Genomic DNA, 9,018 nt, shown 5'->3' with positions numbered 1-9,018 from the left:
TCCACCTGGTCCTAATTCAAGGGCTGTTTCCTGATTGCTTCAGATTGCAGAGGAGACCAACATTAATTGGGCATTGATCTGTTTGTGGGAACCAGGCAATAGGTTTGACACTGTTACGCTTATCTGTGTGGTCCCTTACCCCTCCTTGTAAAGACTGAAAGCTTTTGTCCAAGTTATTTTCTTCTCTTCTTGCTTACTTCTAAAACCATTTTCATAGTGTTTCTAAGTTAAATGTGTTCTATCTTAGTTATAAAAATGATAATCACTATGAAAGCAGATTTTGTTCATTTGCATTGCGGTATGTTTCAATATGTGGAGAGACAACTTATCCCTCTCTCTTGCCAAGTGCTTGTTTATCTTTTCCAAACTCTTTATATAGGGGAGTTTTTCAAAGTACTGAATGTTGCAAAAGATGATGTCAACAGAAGGGTCTTGTTTATTCCTGCTGTCAAATGATCCCATCTTACTGCCCTTCTGACATATGCAGGCTAATTTTGAAGCCCAGGAATTGGCAGTACTGCTCTCTTGGATCAAGGTTTTGAGTTATGTCTCAGAGCATGTGGAAATGTGTCATGTAAACTCTACATGTCAAGCAATATTATGATGACTCATGGAATATAAAGCATGACTTAAAATATCTTTTCATGTCTACATTACAGCAATCTGGTTCAGTCTGTTTCTGCTCATCTTTATCACATCCCATTGCTCCCTGCTCACCCCTGCACTTCCATATGTCGCCTTTGCTTTCCATCTCCTACCTAGGTTGTTAGGCCTAGATGCAAATAAAAAGCTCAGCAGCTTAGTCCTGAAAAGCCTACACTGCTTTGCAAAGTTTGATCTAGAGAGACTAAGACAGTTCCCAAAGTTTCCTGAGTTCTGAGGAGTGGGAGAGGGAGAAAAGACTAATTAACTTGGCAAGCCAGACTCCCTCAGTCACGTTGTTCAGGCAACTTTTACTATGAGCAGATGGAAACTAATAGCAGGATTTACACAGTATATCCCACATACACGGGAATTAGGCAAAGCAGGTCATTATTGTCTAATAGCTAAGGCTGGTGGGGTGCTGAGCCAGTATGGCACCACCCCAGCAAGGCACCGGATGAGTCTTGGTAGGCCAAGGGTTGATCTTCATCCTCGCTCACATCGGGACTGGACCTTCACCTTGTTCTTCTGAGTCTTAGTTTTTCACTTATATTCTAATACCTTTTCAGGCCATAGTTTTTCCTGTGAAATGTCCTCAATTTGCTGTCTAGCCCAGTCTCAACAAGTTTGGCTCTGCCTGCTTTGTCTTCCATGCTTTCCATGTCTCTAGCCAAAGTGCTTTCTCACAGCATATCCTTATGTCTCAGCTGGTACCTCAGGAGCCTGAGCCCAGGTTTGCAGCCAGGCTGTGCCAAAACCAGCCCTCGGCTTACATGCAGCCACAACCTGGGGAGGAGGATTGCAAACGGGCTCCTTGGAGCAGCTTCAACTGCGGGCACACCTCTGCTGGTCGCTATGAATTGCTGAAGACAAGGATGTTTCTCTCACGTGAATGTAGGTGTAGCTATGCGTCTTTACGAAACTGAGACTCGGCGCCTGATGCCTTAAATAATGATTTTTTTCTCTATGTGGGAAGGGTGGGAGGTGAGACTGTTACCACCTACTTGTCTAGTAATAGTCTGGCATTTAAAGCATCTACTCTGCCAAGGGAGACGTGAGTTTTGGGCCTCACTTAAAGCCTTGTCTCTCAAATCCCACGAGCACGCTCTGAGCAGCGGGCTAGAGGGTGGTTGGTTTGTGGCTGGTGGCAGCAGCTGTTCCTGGCTCTGCAGCGGGCACTGCCCGCATGGGGCTGACCCAGCAGAGTTTGGGCATGGCCTTGCAGCAGCCCACACCCCAGCACTGCTCTCTATAGGGCTATGTGGAAGTCATGAGGTAGTCTCCTGGCATTAGGCGGACTTTACTTCCCTGCGGTCCCAGTGAAATCCTGCAAATAGACCAAAAGTGTGCAGCCAAGCTGGAATTTGAGTTTTACAGCTTGCCTCAGAAATCTGAGTCTGCTGGCACTCCAAGTCTTTTTGAGAAGGCACGAAGGGTTCATTTGGGGGTAAACTTGATATGAACGGTTAATATTAATAGGTCTGGTCCTCACGAAGCAAACTAGTATCCCCAGACTCTCCATGAACTCTTGAGACATCTTAACATTTCCGCCAAGCTTTTAATCCCATTCCTGCCCCACGTGCCTGCCCATGCTTTGGGTCTGGTCCCACGAGCACCTCCAACACAGGTGTCATGGCAGGGTCAGGCACAGACCTGGACTTCCATCTGTGAGGTGGAGCCCCAGACATCTCACCTCAGCCCTCCCTGCTGCCAGCAAGGTGGGGTGAAACAAAGTCAACCTCATTCCAAGTCTAAGGTGTTGTAAAGAGAAAAAACGACTTTCCAAGAAGACTCCTCTTCTACCTTCCCCAAAATACCCATATCTTTTAATCTTGTTTTTAGATTTTAGAAGCATTTTAGCAGATACTGGCTAACAGAAAAAAAAAGGGGGGTTTTTTTTGGCAGACATGAAGAAAAGGATGAGAAGAAACTTTTTTCACGCTTGACGTACAGAAGCAGTGGAGGCTTCAAAGATTTGTTCACGAGTAGGTATCAACCATACTGAAATAATTAGCTTTGTGTGTATCACTGCTCTGACCCGTGCCTCCGCACTGTTTCTCAGCAGCCTCTTTTGAGCTCCTTGTGAAGGTACACGTCAGCTCTGGTGCAGGGAAACTATTGACATTTGTACTTATGCTGCTAACACTCTTGAATTTATTTAGTGCTCATCTACTATTCCATTAAACTTTATCAAAAATTCTTCCCTTGATGTTGAAGGGGATATAACTAGAACTTCCGCTTCAAAAGAAAAGTAGGAGGTTGCCTGAAAATACTGGTTTTGAATTGATGTTGCACTGAGGTGAAGATGAATCAGTGCACTGTGAAAAACATTCACCAGCAGGTTCTATTCATGCCTTTTCTGCAAAGCCTTGCCCCATCTGCTGAAAGTCTTTATTCTAGTACAGCACCAAGGTACCTGAGCCTTCAGTCTGCTCTCTGACCGTGTTCCTCACTTTCCTTAGTACGACAGATTCGATTTTATCTCCCTGTTTTACAGTTGTCAAGGGAATACAAAGAAGTATGTGAAGCCCGTCACCTGTCTCTACAGAGCAATGCATTAATTACTAATTATACAAGATATATTTGTCTAAAGGTATTTGCAGGTTTTTAAAATTTAATTGATATGTAATAGTGACTAATTCATCGGTGATGAAGATTTACTAAAGGTTTTCCTTATAACAGTACTGGTCTTAAGAGACATACAGTTAAACCGTATCATTACTGTGTAGCTAGCTCTCTGCTGTTTCTGAGATGCAACAGGGAGAAGAGTGGCAATGTGTGAACATTTCTCAATACTGTTTTGAAGAGGGGAAAGGGAGAAGGTGTTAAAATTTAATTTCGATTATGTATAACGTTAACTTTTACCAAGGCTGCCACCGATAAAAGCTGCAAAAAGATGCTTCTAAAATAAGACTAGCATAACATTATTAGCTAAAGACTTTTTTTTTTTTTTTTTTTCCCCACAGTGTGAGAAAAATCACTGTCTCACATGCCAAGGACTAGGAAGCCTGCAACAGTTGCAGAATTTGGTTCCTATAGTGACTGTTAAAGCAACTGTTCGCATCCAAAGCATCTTTTCATCTAATGATTCAAGTAGTTCGGAAAAATCTCTTTCCAGAGAGAGTTGCTGGATAAGTGGAGTATTTGTTGTCATGTATCCATCTATAATACGGTGATACAGATCAGAAATGGAGTCTGGGAAAGGGTCAAGGAAAGTTTTGCTGGGGTCTCTATACATAGGGTAACTTGTATCCAATCCCCGCTGTTTGCTTATAGCTCTTTAATGTGCTACGGAGATACATTGCAGGGGAGGAGGGGCAAAGAGAAAAGAAAACGAACAAGCACACAAAAAATCCACAAACCTAGCACACAACTTTTCAAATACATTGAAAAATACGTAAGCCACAGCTAAATGACCTTCTCTTAAACCAGTCAGGCCATTTACACATAGGACTGTTTTAATTTGCTCTAGGAATTGCTTCCCCCTGCATCTGTCCAGGACATGTCTGGGATTAGTAATAACTGGGGCCACTGTAAAGCAAAGATTTTTCTTCCTGCAAATAGAAATGTATGCTGTAACTTTTCATTGTGCTGCTGTTACTAATTTTGGTGAGAGAAGTGCTGGCATTCCCAAAGCTCTGATGCAGATCAGTTTGGAATACCTTGGAACGATTTATGGATTATGGTAAGAAACTCAAAAGAAGTCAGGACCAGCCCAGCTCAATTAAGAACAAACCGTGTATTAAGAAAGAAGAGTGGAGAGATTTGGATAATGAACCTTGATAATCAAAAGCTGGGGTATCTTCAGAGAGTCCATAGATTTAAAACTTGACCTTAGACTCTACAATTAGGGACATGGTTTAGTGGTGGGCTTGGCAGTGCTAGGTTAACGGCTGGACTTCATGATCTTAAAGGTCTTTTCCAACCTAAATGATTCTATGATTTAAAGCAACAAGTGCTACAAAGTCTTGAGAGGGGGTGCCTTTTTGAAGCTTGGATTAATCCTTGGCTGTTATCTGTGTTTTTCATTATAAAAGTGCCTCTCCTGCAGCCAGTGGTCACAGCATTCCCTGCAGACTCTGGCTTTTTAGGACACGCCTGGTGGGTTTAAGGCGAGCAGCAACAACAGAAATCTTCTGTACTCCTGGAAGCAGATTTCTGGTTGCTCTAAATTATTTGCTTCCTTGAAATCAGTGAGTAACAAGACAAGATCTGCTGCAGAAAAAGAGGCTTCCAACCTCCATAACCCAGTTCCAGGTGTCCAGGAGGAAAAATCTACTGATACTTAGGAAATGCTGTGTCAGACATTAAGCCAGCACAGTTAGTCCACAATGGTTTACATACATGTCTTCTTGAAGACAAACAAATCTTATGACCCTCATAATAAAATAAATGTATTTATTCTTTTCCATGTATCTAAATTACAGGCACACACTATCACAATAGCTGTGGCTAGTCATCTTTCTCCACATTTTAAACATTTCAGGATTAGGATTACACATCTTTGACTACACCCTTCCTCCTAGCTCACATGAACAGTGGAAGCGACAGCACTGTGTAAATGTGCTTGAGCATTAGGCGTAAAAATGGAGAGGCTAGATGATGCTATAATGTGCTCAGAATGCCATTATCAGCCAATTAATGTGCAAAGAGTAATTTATGGAATCTAACTGATGCCATGCAGCTGTTCCCTTTACAAGTGCCTAACTTGTGAAAGGAACTGAGCACTGGAGAGGCATTTCCAAAATAAGGCAAGATTGTGCTGGAATGTTTTTTTTTTTTTTTTTTAAAAAAAGAGAGAGATCAAGTATCACAATATTCATTTTTATTGTTATGCAAACAAAAGGTGTGATTTTCTAGATTCTTACTGTAAATACTAGGAGCATTGTAAATATATTTCATGGGAAACAGAAGAAGATGGGTACGGAAGATAGTGTGTGGAGGAACACACTTCAGAAGCAAAGAGGTCGGCTTTTCTTTCAGGAGAGATCCAAAGGATGTCCTATAGAAAGCCTTTCTGTCCTTTTTAACTGCCAGTTAAAAAGGTAGATATTTCTGAGTCTGGCCTGTGACCTTCTGACTGGGAAGATGAAATGTGTCAAGAACATCTATGTCCAGATTTTTCAAAAGCAATTTCAATGACCTCTGAATGCTGACCTCAGATGGACTAAGATTTCAGCTAAGTGTGGTTGGTACTTTTCAGAAAAAATACATTCTTCTAAAGTGTCTTAGATTTGGAGTATATTTTAGAAAAATTATTTATTTTATTATTGTGTTATAGGAGCTTTTGCTACTTAGGTGGGAAAGCTCAAATGGTAGAAAAGTTCGTATGTTGTCAGCATGATTCTCCCAAATTCATCTTCTTTACCATTCCCTATGTTTTCAGTTTAAAACCTGACATATCAGAATGAGGCCACACAGAGCATGAGTATCCTATTCGATATTCATTCCTAACACTGGAATCGGTACTGTGTACACGGCCCATGAAAATACTGATGCCATCTAAATGGTACAACTTAAAGCCAATTTATTTGTGCTAACCCCAAAGGATTTTGGATCTCTTGTCGTGTCTTCTTATCAACTCGCACAACCTCAAACCCATAAAGATTCACCCAAAGGCAGCAGTATTTCCAGATATTCTGCCTCTAGCATATTTCTTTTTCTCTATTTGAAGCTCATTTCTCTAATTCCCTCGTTTTCAGGGAAAAGGAATTGGAAGAAGGAAAGGACACAGCTCCTCCCCTGCTGCCTGGAGAAGTCCAGCACAGACATGTGTGTCCTATGGGTACTGCCCATGACCAGATTTCATACAGGAGCATTACTGGTGCTCATTCTGTGAGCAAGCTCTGCAAGCCCCCTCTTAGTGCTGCTTTCCCCCCACAAGGCGCATTTTGGGGGGGTTCAGAGCCTGGGATGTCAACCCAGCCAGGCACTGATTTAAGTCAGTGGCAGGACAGACCTTCAGGGGAACAAACTGAGGCCAGTCTGTACCTGTATATAGCTGTGTGAAGCCAGACAGGTTCAAATAATGAAGCCGAACCCAAAGGGCACCTTTCAGATGAAGTGCTTCCCAGTGATGGAACTGGTGTTCTGTGCCAGAATATAAGTGCAGGTTCAACATACGTTAGCATGTTAGTGACTGAGAGGTGTTAATCTGAAGTTATGGCAGTGCAGGAAAATGCAAACAAACAAACAAACAAACAACAAAAAAAAAACCCACACCACCCCAAAACAGTCTCTATTTGACTTTAATAAAAATAACTTTAATTACAAACACCTAAGTCTTTAAATATATAACATGTATGTTTTTCAATTTTAGATGTTTATCAAAAATTTCCTCCAGACTAGATTTTTACAGGATTTGGCACCACATTTCTCTTATGAAAACCTTTTTTTCTTTTGACGTGTATTTTCCACTGTGTTCCTTACTTTCCTTGTCTTGTGATTCTGACAGTCAGCTGTCCTCTCTGTGACCCACATTCAGAGAGCAGCAAGACCTACAGAAACTGCCCTGATAATTTAGCCAGTCTTTTACTGCCCATTATATGCCGACCTACACTGTAACTATAGTAGTAAGCTGTCATTTGTAAAAGGAGATTTAAAATTCAGGTCCTGTAAACCTGAAATCACTTAACTTCTGATGTTACTTTCCCGTGACTGCTAATCTGTTTGTCTCAGCTGGCGCTGAATTTGGGTCCATACGTTCTGCCTCCCAAAATCCTCAATTACAGCGCAGTTTCAACTCCTGGGCTGTTCTGAAGCTTTATTTGAATATTCTTCATTTCCCACTTCAATTTGCCACTGCATTGACTATTAAAGTGGTGTGCATATGATGGGGATCTTTTATCAGCCATGTCTGGGGTGTGAGTTGTGAGTCTCCATACGCTGCTGTTTGCACAGCTCTGTGAGGCAAAAGTCACTGCGTTACTCCAAGGCAGTTGATATCTATACTGGAATTATCATTGCAATGGAGATGGCTGCAAGACACCTGCCATTTTTTTTCCCTCTTATGGATATTGTAAAATTGACTCCTGTGGACCAGTGTCTTCTAATTTACACAAGTGAAGAGTGCTCAGAGAGGCAGAGATGTGTGATGAGAAACCATGCTGTTGATGACTCAGAAGAGAGATGCAAGTTTCTTCTTTTTCTGACTAACGTTTTTGGTGAACAGGGGTTGTCACCTGGTGAAAGTGGCGATGCAGCAGCAGTGGTAATATCTTCTCTCTTCCCCTTAGACGTTTTATGTTCAAAAATCACCACTCCATTAGGAGCATTTTTCTATGAATGACTGATCATCCCTGCTATACAAGAGTGAAACTGAAATCTCATTTTAAAATAGCACCAAATAAACACCAAATATAGGGAGAAAAAAAGCAGGTTAAGTTGTAGAAAATGACTCTTCATTTTTAAACATCATCTATTTCAGACCAAGGTATCAGCAACACAGAGCAAGAAATTTGCTTTGAAATATATCCTAAAGGGGAAGATTGCTCTTAAGAGAGATTAACAATAGGTTATATGTGACAGACAGGGAGTACAGGGAGATGAGCCTGTTGATAATGACTTTTGAAAATCTAGCTGATGGAGAGCAGCACGTGCGTTGATAAACTGGACAGTGAAAAAGCCACTTCTGGCTGTTGTCCACGGCCATTAAATGGGGCAACAGGTCAACTGACTGAGGAGGAAGAGAGCGGCTGTATGGCTGGGTACAGCCCACACATCTTTATGCTCCTCATCCACCAGCATGAGAAAGCTTTTTGGGGCTTGGCAGTGCGGGAGCTGCTGTTGTTATATCAGACAACTGAACACAAAAAGGCGTGGGAGAGTGTCCTCCCTCCCCGTAACAGCCCAAAGGAAAACGAATACGCTCTGAGCTGGTGATACGTGCTACCTTGGCCATCCTTTGGTGAAGAAAATGCACAAGTAATCAAAGTTAAGACCACCTCTTTTCATTATTTTTTTTTATTATTAAAGTGTTGTGATCCTTTCAGAATCAGATGCCAAGCTGGCAAGAAAGAGAAACTCTGAAGAAGAAATGAAAAATTGCTTCAGAGAATTCAGGAGCCCTCTGCATAGTGGGATTTTGTTTTGATCTTTCACCAGCCTAACAGCATTATAAGAGACTGCCTGCAATCTTTCAGATAAAATAGTTTCCTTGGTTGCTATGATGCGTTTTGTTTTTTTGCCTTTTTTTGGTGTGTGTGTGTGTTTTTCGTTTGTTCATTTCTTGTGGGGGTATTTTTGTTTGCTTTTTTGTGTTTTTGTTAAACCTGCTTCCTAACACTACAGGAAAAAGCATCATGCAGGTCTGGGAATGGGCAGATGTCAGAAATACAAGGTCTCAGGAAACACAGCTGGACTTACAAGGTGTACTAA

The sequence above is a fragment of the Streptopelia decaocto genome, assembly GCF_964273445.1.
Source record: "Streptopelia decaocto genome assembly, chromosome: 2".
NCBI classification, from domain to species: Eukaryota; Metazoa; Chordata; class Aves; order Columbiformes; family Columbidae; genus Streptopelia; species Streptopelia decaocto.
This window is presented reverse-complemented; position numbering follows the sequence as displayed.